The sequence below is a fragment of the Natator depressus genome, chromosome 15 (genome assembly GCF_965152275.1).
Source record: "Natator depressus isolate rNatDep1 chromosome 15, rNatDep2.hap1, whole genome shotgun sequence".
NCBI classification, from domain to species: Eukaryota; Metazoa; Chordata; order Testudines; family Cheloniidae; genus Natator; species Natator depressus.
The window spans coordinates 16,784,073-16,800,075 of NC_134248.1; the positions used below are offsets into that span (position 1 = coordinate 16,784,073).

Sequence of the window (16,003 nt, forward strand, 5' to 3'; positions counted from 1 at the left end):
TGTACTAAGGCAAGGAAAGGCTTCTGGCAGAACAGGACTTGACACACATAATGCTACATTTACCAGAAACACTGCTCTCCTACAGGGAAGGAAATAAAAACAGCTTGCTCAATCTGAAAAGGAACTGTTTGGAAGGATGCTTATCCTTGTTTCTAAGTTTATCTGTTTAACTGTGGGCAAACTAACCCACTAGGCAGCCCTAGAAAGGTACAGATTTCAATATTCTTAAAATGGCACAGTCTTAACTGGAGCTTTCATTAGTATAAATGGAAGTGGTATTTAGAGTCTCTCCACAGTTATAAAAAACCTGCACATGGATTTTTTAGAAAGCCTACAAATATTCTCAGCGACCAAAAATAAGCTAGCTAAAAAGGGGCTTCATATTTTTCACTTTGCAAAACTGTGCACATAGTTAAAACTAACATGCAGGGGGAAAAAACCCTATAACCTGTGTTGCCTTCAAGCTTCCTTGAGGTTCCATGGCTAATGTGACATCACCAAGATAGTGTATGTTAGGGTGTCAGAGGACCTAAAGAAAAAATAAAGTAAATTTAGGCTACCAGTATGCTAAATGCTCCTCTTAGCCATATTGTCTGGGGAATTTGGCACATATTTATAAAGTTAATCTGCCAATGGACTTTCTGAAAAATATCTTTAAGAATTTAATTCTATTAAAATACCTCTGATCTCAGTAAGTTTTACCAAAATGACACCATTTTAAGGGTCATATCCTAATACTGGAAATTCCAGAAAAGCCTATGAATCAAGTCGATGGGAGTTGGTCCCTAACTCCTTAAGAACCTTTTAAAGTCCCAGCCGAAGTATGGTCTTCTCTAGATCAATCACTAAGAGGCTCTTATATATTCCTTTTATTCTGAATTCAGCTATTAGAACATTAGAACAGCCATACTGGGTCAGACCAATAGTCCATGTAGCCCAATATCCTGTCTTCCAACAGTGGCCAGTGCCAGATGCTTCAGAGGGAATAAACAGAACAACTGTCAAGTGATCCATCCCCTGTCATTAATCTCCAGTTTCTGGCATTCAGAGGTTTAGGGACACCCGGAGCATGGGATTGCATCCCTGACCATCTTGGGTAATAGCCATTGATGGATCAATCCTCCATGAACTCATTTCTTTTTTGAACCCAGTTATATTTTGGCATTCACAACATCTCCTGGCAACGAGTTCAACAGGTTGACTGTGCATTATATAAAGTAGTACTTCCTTTTATTTGTTTTACACCTGCTGCCTATTAATTTCATTGGGGGTGACCTTTGGTTCTTGTGTTGTGAGGGGGTACATAACACTTTCTTATTCACTTTCTCCACACCAGTCACAATATTATAGATCTCTATCACATCCCCCCTTAGTCATCTCTTTTCCAAGCTGAACATTCCCAGTCTTTTTAATCTCTTCTCCTATGGAAGCTGTTCCATACCCCTAAACATTTTTGTTGCCCTTCTCTGTACCTTTTCCAATTCTAATATATATTTTTGAGATGGGGCGACCATCACTGCACGCAGTATTCGAGGTGTGGACGTATCATGGATTTAATAATGGCATCGTGATATTTTCTGTCTTATTATTGATCCCTTTCCTAATGGTTCCTAACATTCTTTTAGCTTTTTTGACTGCTACTGCATACTGAATGGATATTTTCAGAGAACTATCTATAATGACTCCAAGATCTCTTTCTTGAGTGGTAACAGCTAATTTAGATCCCATCATTTTGTATGTATAGTTGGGATTATGTTTTCCAATATGCATTATTTTGCATTTATCAATCCTGAATTTAATCCGCCATTTTGTTGCCCAGTCACCACTGATCTTCCTTCAACATAACATTGAATTATCTGATCAAAATGAATTACATCCTGCTTGTTCAAAGTTAAGTATAGGCTGCAAAACTTGTAACAATTCTCAGAATTGAACTTTTCATTAGCTGGAAGGTACAGCAGCTAAGGAAATGCCTCTATCAGTTTGCTGTCTTCTCAGTCAATTTCAGTAGAATTGGAGATAAATGTCCAGAGATGACAACAGAACTTCTCATTTTAGAAGGCTGTAAATCTTTTCAGTGTAATCAGGAAATATCCCCTGGAAAAGAGAATCCCGTGCTACTTACTGTTCAGCTGAATGCAGGTATTTGTTTAGCAGTAAGTTATCCTTTCAGTCCAAAAGGATCAATAATACTTTGTATTTATGTTGATTTCTAATTTTCAAAACCATTAACTTTTTTAAAAACAGGAACAATAATACTGTCTGGCATATCACTTTCATCCCCTGTACTGAAACCTCCTTGAGAAGGCTTATGATTCCTTCATTTTTAATGATGTAACAAACTACAATTCTGTGGTAAGATATCAGTGGCCATGTAAACATCAATCTTTCTGAAATTCAGTAGTACCAATATAATGGCTCTCTGCTCTGAAACCCTGATGAACACTTTCCTGTGTCAAGTTAAATGCATTGGTTGTTTCTTTGACCAGGTAGACTTGCATGGATAGGGAATGCAATAATCATCAATACAATGAGCGTTTGTAAAGGTTGAAAAGTACATTTACCACCTATTAAGCATGTCAGAGTGAAGGATTAGCAGGAAAGGCAAACATGGCAAGGATTTTTCCAAGAACGTATTTTCCTTTTGCACAGGACAAGATATGAACAGAAAATATGTTCCCACATGCTGGTGGGTGAATGTGACATACCAGGGTACAATCTAGACTAATGAGCAGCTGTGACACCATTTCCCTGCAATCTTAGGTGCCTTATGATTCCTTGCTAAAGGAGTTCCCACCTGGGCTGCTCAGAAACAGTCTTCCAGCATGTAAAACACACCCTGAGTGTCTATGTGCAACTGCAGCCTGCCAGCCTCACGTGAGTTACACTCTGGCTCTCGCCAGCCTGGGTTATACTGCAGGGTGACCCCAACACACCCTCTGTCTTTAATAGAAATAATATGCATACAACTTGCCATCCCAAACGAAGTTTCCCAGACACTTCAATTTAAACACACTGGATTCAATAAAACAAGTTTATTAACTACAAAGAGAGAGATTTTAAGTGAGTACAAATAATGAGGCATAAAAGTCAGAAATGTTTACAAGAAAAATAAAGATAAAACACAACTGGTGGCCTAACTTAACTAACTGTTAAATTCAAAACAAAGTTTTCTCACCACATGCTTTCAGGAGTCTTATTGACCAAACTTCTTAGGTCAGGACCCCTCCCTCAGTCCAACAGCTGCTTATTTTGTTCCTTCAGGTGCAATGACTCTACGGGCAGGAAGAGAGAGATGGTACTTGGGGTGTTCATCCTTCCTTTTTATAGTTTCAGTCCCCCTCTTGAAAAATATTGCCACAGTTGAGCACACTACAATTACAGCTTTGGGAGCTACTTCTGAATAGAAGATAGTCAACAAGAAGATCTGGAAGTTAATTGGTGATCACTTGAAGCAAATTGTGGATGCTTCTGGTGCAAAGACCTTATTAACATTATAAGTAAAGTACCAGGTTTACAATGGCACCAGGCCCACACTCAGAAGGGGCCCTGCTCCCCACTCCTCCTGTGCTCTGCCCTCTCCCTGCCTCACCCTCTGCTCGCTCCTCTCCACCCCCTCCCCCCATGCAAGTGTCAGGCAGGGCCTTGGGAGGAAGAGACGGAGCAGGGGTGGGGCACTGGGGGGGGGGCAGGGACCACAAAAGGTTAAGCCCTCTATAAGTAGTAAGGTTTTACATCTACAGGAGCTAAACTAATGAGTGGATTACTAGCAGAATGGAATATAGATCTGCATTTTCAGTCTGAAGTTTTTTCAATCAGTTTTAAATGCAAAGTCTACAAAGTATACCTGAAACTATATGGATCATTGTATCCATAGCTGAGGGAACACTTCACATGCTGAGATTATTCACAATAAAACTTTAAAACAAGTTTTCTTTTCACATTTTTATAGCCCTTAAGTTGATTTTATTCCATTTAATAAATCTGTATGGTAGCTTGCCAACGGGCTCACTTATCTAATCAGCTAAACAGTAAAATGAACCAGGGATTGGAGGGTAAGGATGTGTCACCAGGTGGCCTAAAACATCTTGTTCTCAAGAACGCTGCAGTTTCTTGCATCCTGGTTATAGCTTGTACCTCCTGTTAATTTCAGCAGTTTTAGGCACAGAAGAGGTAGCTAGAGAGCAACAATTTTTTAAATGGTGTCCTCTTATGAGAACTTCCTCAATTAGGGAGAAACAGAAGAAAAAGGTGAACAGTGAAGTTAGGGAGGAGGGAGTGTACGCACATGTGTTTAATTTTAATTTGAGGTAGGAGCTTGAATGTGATCAAGTAAATTTACCAAGGTCTCAAGTTTAGGACTGTTTGATCTCGAAAGGCCATTTAGTGTCTTCCATTGTCATAAACCCCATTTAAAGCACTGTCTAAATATGGCTTTTCATTTACATTATCTTGCAGGCTGTGGTAAGGAAGCATTTGGTCCTGAATCAGAACCCACAGGAATTTAGCAAGTGGTATTTCTGTTTATAGTGAAATATTTACTGTGTAATTTACATCTGGATATGCCATCATTTCTTAGTATTTAACTCTGAAACAGCTTGCCTAAAGTAGAGATTTTGTTGTATAAATCAAGGAAGTAACAAAGTGGGGTAACTGAAGGAGGCATAGATTTCTGAATCAATTCAAAATATGTTCCTGGTGGTAGTTGTTATTCTGAGCAGGTGGATTACTGATTACAGTCATAATGGTGTCACTTTAGCTGCCATCAATAATTCACTACTTGTATTGTCACACTGAAATAAAGAAGAGCTAAACTAAAAATTTGTGGAGTAGTTATACCAGCATGTTATGACCCAGCCTGCAGCACAAGGAAGCTGAACATTGCCAGTTTAAATCAGGATTCATATTTGATACTACACTTGGCATTATATTGATAAAATAAAGTTATATGATACTTATTCAAGGACAGAAAAAGATTACATCTTAAACTTACTGGAAAACTCTTACACCTATGGGTCTTGCCTATAGTAAAATTTTGCTTTTGAAACCTTAGGAGCATTTTGTGTTTATTATTTACATAGTTGCAAAACTGGCACAGAGCAATTTTCATCATGGGCTATAGCTTTTTTGCAAATTGGCATGAATAAAGCTTTCTTGAATCACACTTTTGCCTTAGAGCTTTGTCAAGAATGTTAGACTGGTATTTAATAGGGGTTCTTTTTTAACAGAGTTTACTTCTAAATCAAAATTTCCATACTATATATTGTAGCAGGTTACTGTTTGCTAATTCAAGTGACAGAGTAAGAACTACTGAAAAGTTTAATAGAGATACAGTGATCAGATCATAAGTGTAGTAAACACACACTTATGCATTCTGCACCCAAGGATTTTATAGCTGACCTGAATCTGTTACATGTAGCAAATAAGAACTATTGTGTAGTAGTGACATAGTTCAATGTCACTCTGGTCCCAAAGTGGAGGCTGAGGCACAAGAGGGAAAAGGTTTTATACTTCCAGCAATTTAACCTTTAAACAGTTTCAGGCTGATATACATCGTTAGAAAGACTTGCTAGATGCCTCAAAGTGAAGAGCAGGACATCACTAAAAATAATTACACTAATAATTGGAAAGGATTCTTCTGTATAAGTTCTAAAGGGATACTGTCAAGTTACATCTTTAAAACTTCAATTTTCTACAAAAGCACCATTTAAACAGCCCATCATTAACTTTTTAATTTCTTCAATAAACATTTTTAGGGTTTTTTCTGTATATTGGCTGATATTCAAAAGGTTCTCTTGCAAGCCCCAGAACAGTAATACCCACAATGCTTGGGACTACTTTCCTCTCTGTGCATACTCCTGCCTAATGCCGCTCAACTTTCAGGTTCAGCTTTGCTGTTACTGGTAAATGCTGTCTTGCAGAAACATGTACATGAGTTCCCAGGTCAGTACATGAGTGATATTGTCATGCTAGTGCACATCACAGGAAGTTAAACTGTCAATTAACATGAAACTGCACAAAATAACCAGAAGGAATTTTTTCTAGAATCTTTTAGAATAATTAATCTTAGAGGTGGGCTTTATCTATAGTTGCTAACAACTCAAGTGAATGTTTTTCAAGTACAAACAGAAATCCACTTAAGTGCCATCTTCAGACTGAGATTCTCAAATCCCAAGATATCCCACCTTTTATTAACTATCTTTAGAGCAAGGCTGCCAGGAGTTTGGGGTATTTTGGCATCTCCAACTCTTGCTACAAAATGTGGTTTATAAAGGATTTCCTTTTTGAATTTTAAAATATTAAAAAATAAGTTAACATGATCCTTTTATGTACATTCAGCTGTCTAACAAGTCAGCTAGTTACCTAGCAGCAGACCCAGCAATGGTGAACATTGTTGCTTAATTAAATCACACAGTAGTAACATCTGTTACTCATAGGTAGGGCTCTATCAAATTCACAGTCCATTTTGGTCAATTTCACGGTCATAGGATTTTAAAAATCATAAATTTCATTATTTCAGATATTTAAATCTGAAATTTCACAGTGTTGTAACTGTAGGGGTCCTCACCCAAAAAGGAATGGTGGGGAGGTCACAAGGTTATTGTAAGGGGGGGTTGCTGTACTGCTACTCTTACTTCTGCACTGCTGCTGCTGGCGGTTCTGCCTTCAGAGCTGGGCATCTCGAAGTGGTGGCTGCTGGCCAGGAGCCCAGCTCTGAAGGCCGAGTCACCGTCAGCAGCAGCGCAGAAGTAAGGATGGCATGGTATGGTACTGCCACCCTTACTTCTGCACTGCTGCTGGTGCGGCACTGCCTTCAGACTGTGCGCCCGGCTAACAGCTGCCACTCTCTGGCTGCCCACCTCTGAAGGCAACACAGCAGTACGGGTGGCAAAACGGTGACCTCCCTAAAATAACCTTGCATCCTCCCTGCAACACCCATTTGGGTGAGGACCACTAATCTGAGAAACACTGGTCTTCTTGTATATTGTATATATATCTTCTTCCTATACTGTATAGTATAGGATAAAAGCACACAAACGACCAAATTTCATGGGGGAAGAACAGATTTCACAGTCCGTGACACGTTTTTCATGGCCACTAATTTGGTAGAGCCCTACTCATAGGACTACTATACATAGATGAGCCCTTCCATTGTTGTCCATAATCAGAATAATTCAATGCTCAAGGACTTAATTGCAAAAAATAAAGGTGACACTTTCTCATTGCATAACCCACATTAAGCAGGAATTGTGTATTGTAATGGAAAAAGCCCCATGGAGGAATTACACTGATATGCTTCCAAGTCATGTGCAGAAATTATGCTGCCATAACAATTGAATAACAGACTATTAAATCCCTGGCTAGAGTGGCTTTGGTTTCACTAACTTGTTTAACACTGAAAAAAAAAAAAAAGATAAATTAAGCAACGACATTATTACAGTGATAAGTGATATATTTTCCCTACAAAGAAATATCTTCATTGGAGCTGAAAGCAGAGTACTTGTTTATATATGAATGCGTTTATCAAATCAGATGAATTTCTAGAACCTAAGAAACATCTACACTGTATCTGTTACCCACACTTAACCTGGGTCTGTTTTTTGCAAGGATAATCCATTATCTAGTTTATATATTTAAAAAAAAAACCAAACAGTTCAACTAACTCTGCTCTGGACTGATTTAATATACACCTTTCTGAACTTGCAGTATTCCCAAAGATAACACATTTCCAATTAGACAATTCAAAATGGATCCAATTGGGAAATCTCCCTAAATACATTTTTTAAAGCGTGGTCAAGATTTTAAACATTTCTAATACATTTTTCTATATGTATTAATTTTGAATTTTTAGATTTTGTTTTAACAAATGTTCAGAGATCTGAACACTGTCAAAACTACCAAGTGTGCACTTCTATTAGACCTCCAAAAGTGCACTTTGTAATGTAAACAAGCACACAAGACAACAATGTACAATGCTGTACCAAGTCTGTGGCCACCTAGGACCTTGTCATTATGCTGCATACTGCTACCACTCAGAACTTTATAGCAACTATAGGAATTAATTTAGATCATCTTATTCCAAAAGCACAGGCCTCGTCACTTGGGCTAAAGGAGAATTTCCAACCCTATGGATGGAACAATCTTCCTGAACTCATCCTTCAGACCTCTTCTCTCTCCACATTGAATTCCTTCACTGAATACTCTCTTCTGCTGAGGTAACTATGGGGAACTTGAAAAATATTCCTCAGATTTATTGCCAACAAACAGTTTAAAAATCATATTTAAACTATATATTAACATACATTAAGAATGTAATGTAATAACCTTCCTTCCATGCCACTTGTCTTTAGACTGTAAGCAACCTTGGGACATGGACTGTACTCCCTTTTCTGTTTGGAAAGCACCTTTTGCATTTTCTGTGCCACCAGAAATATGTTTAGAAAAAATCAATTCCTGAGCAACATAAAGTGCAAGATATAGAGTGAGGCCTTGATCCTGTGAAGTGTTCTGCCCAGGAGGACCCCACACCTGAGTGAAACCCAAATGAATTCAATGGGACTGTGTAGCTGTAAGAATCCATGTGGGTAACACTTAACTAAGTAACTTAAAATGGATCTAACTGAGAATGAAGGTCTTGGAAGTCCATTGATAAGAATGTCAATACATGAGGTTGTGGAATCTCCATCACTGGAGATTTTTAAGAGGAGGCTAGACAAACACTTGTCGGTGATGGTCTAGATACTACTGAGTCCTGCCATGAGTGCAGGGGGCTGGACTATATGATCTCTTGAGGTCCCTTCCAGTTCTATGATTCCATGACAAGGAAGCGACTTCTACCCGTACACTCTCAAGACTAATAAATGCACAATTCTAAAGGGGTGGAGGGCAGAGAGAAAATAAAATTCTTGAGTTTTACCATAATTAAATAATGTCAAAATTCCATGAGCCAAAATTGATCTAGTTGCTTTTCCCTCTTACACCAAGTTGCAATGTTCACTCTTGCAATGTAATTCTTCATCAGTGTTTTTCCCAACACACTAAATGCTTCAGTATTTTTAAATAAACCATAAGAAGCCACACAGTAAACCATTGTTCTGGAGGATGAATTGGTTGGTATGGCTTCAGATTTCAAGCTTCCAAGGTCATATGACAGCAGTAAGTATACAAATAAAAAATTAAAAATTAAATTGTGAAAGATACCTCAACAGTGTCCTTTTACTCTTTAGCCAACTTGAAATGTCATGTAAGCACTGAACCAGCAAAGAAACGATACTGCTTAGATTGCAAAATCTCAATTTCTCACTGACCTACAAATCAGAAGCATATTTCTACACTGTAGCTCATGGAAACATTGTAAAAGCTCCTGAAATAAAAAAGCATGTGCACAAGATGCAGGAAAACCATAATTAGAAAAAATGGTAGCAAAGGTACAGAAGATTTAAAACAGTACAGTCAAGTGAATAAAGATCCTGAAAGATATTGAATAAAGATCTTAAAATGTCTAATGATGCCATCATATTTGGTGAGACATAGCATACTGCACATTTTCCAACATCACAAAATGGTCTTCCAGTACAGTATAAAGTGGATAAATTAAATAAGAGAGGCACCATCTTCCCCAGGTTTTCTTAATTAATCTTAATGCCTTGTAAAACTGCCACCAGGTAAATTGCACAGATAAAAGACAAAGGGATTAAGTAGTTTTCTGTTGCAGACACCAAACACACAAATCAGTTACTCAAACCAAAAGACAGACCTCAGTGATGAGGTCTTTTTACCATTACACTTTTATCTTACCTGAGGATTATTGATTACAGTGAATGCTGTACAAGATAAAGTATTATCATTGCTAGCTATTAGACATTTTCTGTTGGGGGGGCAATTTTTCAAGAACATTTCTTTTAACCAACTGAAATATTGCCTCAAAACAATCAAATTCTTCAGTGTTTTAAAATCATGGGTTTGTGCCACAGTCTTCATGGGGCTGTAGCAATAGTCCCATTTTACATGTATCCAACGATTCTAGACTATTTTGTTACAACATAATTGCATCATTTCCCTCTATTGTTAAGTGGACTAAGTGCCCATGGATAGTGCTATATTTACAATATTGGAGATTGAAATCTTCTAACCTCAAAACCAGTGCAGCAGCAGTGAAAGCTTCCCACTAGTTGCCCCAAATCTAAAATGGAGGAACCATCTCTTAGGCCAAAACTCATTTATCTCCAATTTCTCCATGCCAATGCAGTCTATGGATCTCTGAGACTGCTACAAAGGTGAGCATGTGTGCACCAGAAAGGTGCATGGTAATTACTTTTTAGTTATAAGCAAATCTAGTCAGAATTGATCCTGCAACCTAGAACCATAACTTTGCTTTGTAAAATTACAAAAACAAACACAGTCTGAGTCTCCAAATCCTTAGGTTGTCTCACTGCAGGCCATAGCGACTGATTACTCAGGAACTACACTAGTTGGGTGAGTAATGCTTAGATGAATGAGGGCTAGCTCGATTAGTAATGGGATATTTAGCGAGATGCTGCACTGCAAAGATTTAGAATCACAACAGGTGTTGTTATGCTAAAGAAAGAAACTAAGTATTTTCTAGCCTATACAAAAGTTCACACTTCTAAAAATGTAAACACTTAGGCAAACCTCTGCAAAAGTGTCCAGCAATTTTCAGTGCACAGTTTGGCACACATGGGGTCCTGATTTTCATAGGTGCTTGTCATCTGGCAGCACTATTGACTTGAACTGGAATTGTGGACACTCAGCCCCTCAAGCCTTAGACAACTCAAGATGGAAAAATTGGAGTTTCCATTAATTTGGGGACACTTGACTCTTTTGGAGTTCACTCGAAGAGGAGGGGGTGATGAGGTCATAAGCCATACAATTCTGTATTCATCAAAGCAGATTACTTACATAAAGAAGAATCTAAACTTGAGAGAATATGTTCAAAGAGAGCTCCCTGAATCCTTTTGTACATAATTTAACACTACGATAATGAATTAAAATTGATAAGTTGAGAAGCCAAAATACACAATGTTTAGTGGTATGATAGTGCCTTCAGTAGTTAGATTTATTTTCACAGGCTGACCACTACAGTATCAACAGTGATACACTCCCAGTAATGACAAGTCTTACCAGAAGATGTATTCAGTTGGTTCTTAGTAGGAGTCGGAATTCAGTAACTAGATTAAGAAAACTAAAGTGTCCTTTATAATAGAATAAAATAATTTAGGGGCCCTCATTCATTTTCCCCACGGTTCCGCATTCTCCTCTCCACCATTTTCCCCACGATTTCTTAGGGTTAACCCTTAAGTACTGGAAGGGACATGCATATTTGTGGGTCAAACTAGAAAACTTCAATGAAACAATGGCAGTCAATGAATGTAACCAAGACTATAGAAAAGATACTTTGTCTCGTGTACTAACTATGTCTATAAAGCAATGAAGGGTAATAGATGCTGTTCATTTAACATTAAATTATAAGCTATTTGTGCACACCAAAAGGCCATTTTGTGAAAATCTGATTGCCAAATGGCTCTCTGCCAGACTTACAAAAAATTGGAGCTTACTACATTTTGCTGCCTGCTCCTAAAACATTGCAGAGAAATAGATAACAAAAGGAATATGATTCCTTTACATATCCCAGTCTTATGGGATACTTCACACAGATTCATCCTGAGCTAGATCACAGATGTTAGAACCCTGGTATAATGGAACCTGAAGGGGTTTTGTGGCTTGTCCGGTTTTGGTTGTTGAGGAAGTGGAAAGGGCTAATAGAAAATGAAATGCATGTGCCACTGTTTTTCAGTCTTATTTTGGCTTCTTTCAAGTGGATGGGGAAAGACCTATTTTTAATAAGCAGGTCAAATTCCACTGCTTTCCAAAGATAGGTGAGATACATGGTTGTGCTTATCGATAAGGCTATGAGTCGGTCATGGAGGTCACAGAGTCCGTGATTTTACATGACCTCTGTAACTTCAGTCCTGGGAGACGGGGCTCCAGCTGTCAGCCTCAAGCGGTAGGGCTCCGGCTTCCATGATTTATTGTTTATTATCCATGTCCTGTCCCTTACTTTGACTAAAATTACCCATGCCGAAATCTTAGCCTTACTTATCGATTACATGACATATGTAAATCATACCTAACCTGTCACTTAATAGGAGAATACCTCAAAATATCTTTTTTCTTGTTTTTCATGTTATAGCAATATCATATTTCTATCTACTTTTTGGAGAAAATGCAATGTTTGTCTAATTGCATGCATCCTAAGTGTTTTGTGTTAGGAAGATAAATATTCTTTGATCACTGACTCTTCTGAACTACAAGGAGGTGTGAATTTAGAATAAAGACTAAGAGCTCGAATCTACTTTCAATGAGACTGGTATAAACCCAGAGTGATCACTGAATCCAATCTATACTAATATAACAGAATTTGGCTCTTGATCTCCTATGCAGATGAGAGGGGAAGGAGTGCAATATCTGATTGGAACTTCTGCTTTGGAGATTACACTGATAGTTATTACTAAAGCAATCCACTGTATAACATGCTGTCATACTTCCCTTAAATTGGAAGGGGATAAGCTAAATGTAGTCTCACTCTTAGCTATAAAGGCATTTGTTTACAGCATTTGCATCAACGATTTATACCCACATAATAAAATATTAAGAGCAGCAAATTATAAATCTGGTAGTACAACAGTTCCGACAGGTTTTCTGATAGTATACAGTTTCATATGCAAATTTAAATCTACCGGAAACAATGCAGAAATAGTGTTTATTGCTTTACATAAAATAAGATATAGGTGCTTACATTTATATAACTGTAATATGCATATACATGAACTTCTAGGATAAAATGTCAGTCTTCATTATAGCTTGTACAAAATATAAAGTACAACTAAAATGAAGTATTCTACTCTCTGCCAGTGCACTACTGACAAACGGTATATCCTGTAAATAACTCTGCATTTTGCTAACTTATTGGTCCTTTCAATAATAAAGAATTACTGAAACAAAATTCCACTGCAGGAATTTTGAATGAACAGATGAAAACCACAAGCAATGGGAAACAATTTTTCATCAGTTACCTCTAAATATCAGGTCAAATCTATGGTTAAATCCGCTGCTTTAGTTATTTATGTTGAGAGGAACCATGTAATAATAATATCAAATCAGCAAAGGCAACTTTGTAGGGATAACAACCAATGTCAAATAAAACAAAGCCTAAGCATCATTATACAAAACATGGGGATATAACTATACAGTCAAACTGTATTGTTCCTCTCAACCTTGCCCACCAAATACATTCCTCTAGCCAGGCAGGGGAAAGAAACCCATTTGCCTAATGGGGCATATAATTTAAATATTTCAGACAACCATTTACAGAGATGTTGCTTAAAATAAATTTAACAACCATCCATCTAAATATCTTGCATTATTGGGATCATAATGTAGATCACAAGTTGTTTTCCTGTAGAAACTGAATTATCCAGCCTTCCAATTTCTTCAGACATCATATATTAAACTAGCACTGCATATGTAACAAATCCTAATTTGCTCCAAAGCAGACTCCATATGAAACTTCATTTTTTCCTTATTCCAGTTTCTTCTAACATTTTTCAGAGACAGTAAAATGTCAGGTTCCATTCCTGCATAATATAAAATTTCTGCAGTTTTGTAAGTAAGATATCTCTTTAAATCTATAGAAGCTGAAACAGGTGCAGACTGCAGCATTGCATCCATAGGAAGATACAATCAGCCAATGTCAATATTTTGTCACTTGGGATCAGGAATTTTACCATAAAAAATCCTCACTACATTAAGGAAAAAATATTTATTCACCAATTTGTAGATGTCATACAGTCAATGTTTAAAAAGATTAATAACATTGGACCATGAAGTGACATGACTTGTGCAAAATTCAGCTTAGTATTTTTTTGAACATGCTAAGAACAAAAACTGGAGTTCACCATAACTAGGCACAAGAGTACATTATAAAACCTGAGAAATAAATGTTTTAGAAGAATCCATCAAATACAATACAATATGGGAAAAGAGATCTCTGCCATTTATATGCTTGATCTGAACATTTTAAAGAGTTGCTCAAGTTTTGGAAACATTAGCTTATAACTATGCAAAGTAATACTGTAGAGAAAAATGCAAAGTAAAAATAATTCCTTCGGATGGTAAGGCTGTAAGAGGATTTAATCATTTCACTATTTAAAATAAAAAGGTTAGTTTTGTGTGCTCTTTTCTACAAAGCAAGAGGCTCATCTCCTATGCACGCCACAAATAATCTGAGAAATGACTTCTCTCTATGACAAGAGATGCTTATCATATTGCAGAATTAACACAGTATTGGTTTATTTACGGTTTGCATGTGTGTGGCGGCTATTTGTAATTTTAGCCATTTTAGCCATTCACATCAATCAGCTCCTCGCTGTATATCACAGGAAAAACAAATATGTATTATTTCAAGCCTGAACTGCAACCTTAAACAAACAAAGCTAGTCTGCAACCCTGATGCAAAGTCATCCTAAATTCACTTCACCCTGCAAGATCTGTGATACAAGACTGTGATACAGTCCATTCACTCCCCCAAGCCCAAAGATCTGCTCACCATCTCGTCTTCTATTTCTGTCCTCAGCATATTTTCCTTGCCTCTTCTGGCTTCACAGGATCACAAGGAAGCGGGTGTACCAAAAAACAAACAAACCCTCTTAAATAAAATACTCAGCAATTGATCGGCAGTAGATCAGCCAAACCTCTTCCTCTCCCCCTTTTCATTTTCCAGAAACAGAAAATACCTCTAAGATTCCCACTGCCTGCTACTCACTCATTCCCCGACCCCAGAAAAAGCGCTGTAGGTGCATTCGATTTAAATTGCATTTCCTTCCATCCCCCAACTCATAAATTCCTCTCCAGAGATCACAATGGGTACGTCGGATTCAGATTCAATTCCCTTCTTACCCACCAAGCCAACATAGTAGATGCATCCGACTCGGGCTGAATTTCCTCCCTCCCACCTCCAAATTCCTCCCTCCTCATTTACAAAGGGTATTCAAGAAAACATCTTTATCCAAAGGCGCGGGGGGGGGGGGAATAGAAGGAGTGTTTAACCCTTTTTTGCATTTACCTTTTTTGCTGCTTTTCTTTTTAAAATACACAGTTAGGATTCCTTCTTTTTAAAAAACAAATAAACTTGCTGCCATTATCTTTCTATAGGGTCTTCCACTCCCACATCCAGCGTCTGGCGCTCTTCATCTCTCACGGAGAAACAACCTTCCTTATAGCGCTCCCCAAAAGTCTACTCCCCCCGCCCTCAAAAAAAGAGGTTGAAGAATAATGTCTGTTCTTAAAGAGTTTTTGTGCAATCCTCCCCCCCCGCCCCGCAGGGCTTACATTTAAACAGTCAACTGTAAAGTTTGTATAACGCCTAATTTCTCCCACGCCCTTTCAAAAACCCCCAATAAGATGCCCACCAGAGACGCAGTTGGATCTTGTAAATTAACGTGCACTGCTATTCATCCTTCCAACTCTATTATAGGGTGGGGGCGTTCATCCTTTCTTATCAGTAAAACTTTGGTGGGGGGTAAAAATACTGAGTGATGGAAACAGGAATTCAGGTTTTCCCTCCCTCCTTTAAGGACAGCAAGGCTGGTTAGTGTGTCTGTGCTGGGAGCAGCGGGGATGGGGTGGAAAACAGCTGAATTGTGCTCCAAATCCAGAAAATGGTCCTGCTACGGCTGCTTCTTGCCCCCTAGTTCGCAGCTGTCCGTCTGCAGTCAGCAAACAAAACGACGCAGTCCTCACTAGCCATGATTTTTCCCATTGGGCATCTTTGTTTTGTTAAACCCAGCAACGACTATCTCATTGGTGAAGTTCTTCTTGTCTGGTCACTGGCTGCCAGCGCAGTTTGGCATTGGACAGCATGAGCGTCCGTCAAAGTGGAATTAGCCTCCCCTAGGAGTGAGAGAGAAGTTCACTGGTCCCATTC

At 38.1% G+C, this 16,003-nt stretch overlaps 1 protein-coding gene across 12 annotated transcripts in view; it reads right to left on the bottom strand.

The window, feature by feature from the left end:
- Nucleotides 1-15,331, bottom strand: part of ARVCF (ARVCF delta catenin family member) — a 431,820-nt gene extending 416,489 nt beyond the window's left edge. For 3 of the 12 annotated variants that reach the window (XM_074972915.1, XM_074972910.1, XM_074972909.1), the window contains exon 1: nucleotides 14,627-14,945. The gene's annotated coding sequence lies outside the window, so the exon portion shown is untranslated. Of the gene's footprint in view, nucleotides 1-14,626; nucleotides 14,946-15,142 lie in introns of those variants that run through there. The other 9 variants (XM_074972917.1, XM_074972916.1, XM_074972918.1 and 6 more) reach the window with 5 other exon arrangements.
- Between the last annotated feature and the right edge of the window lie 672 nt (nucleotides 15,332-16,003).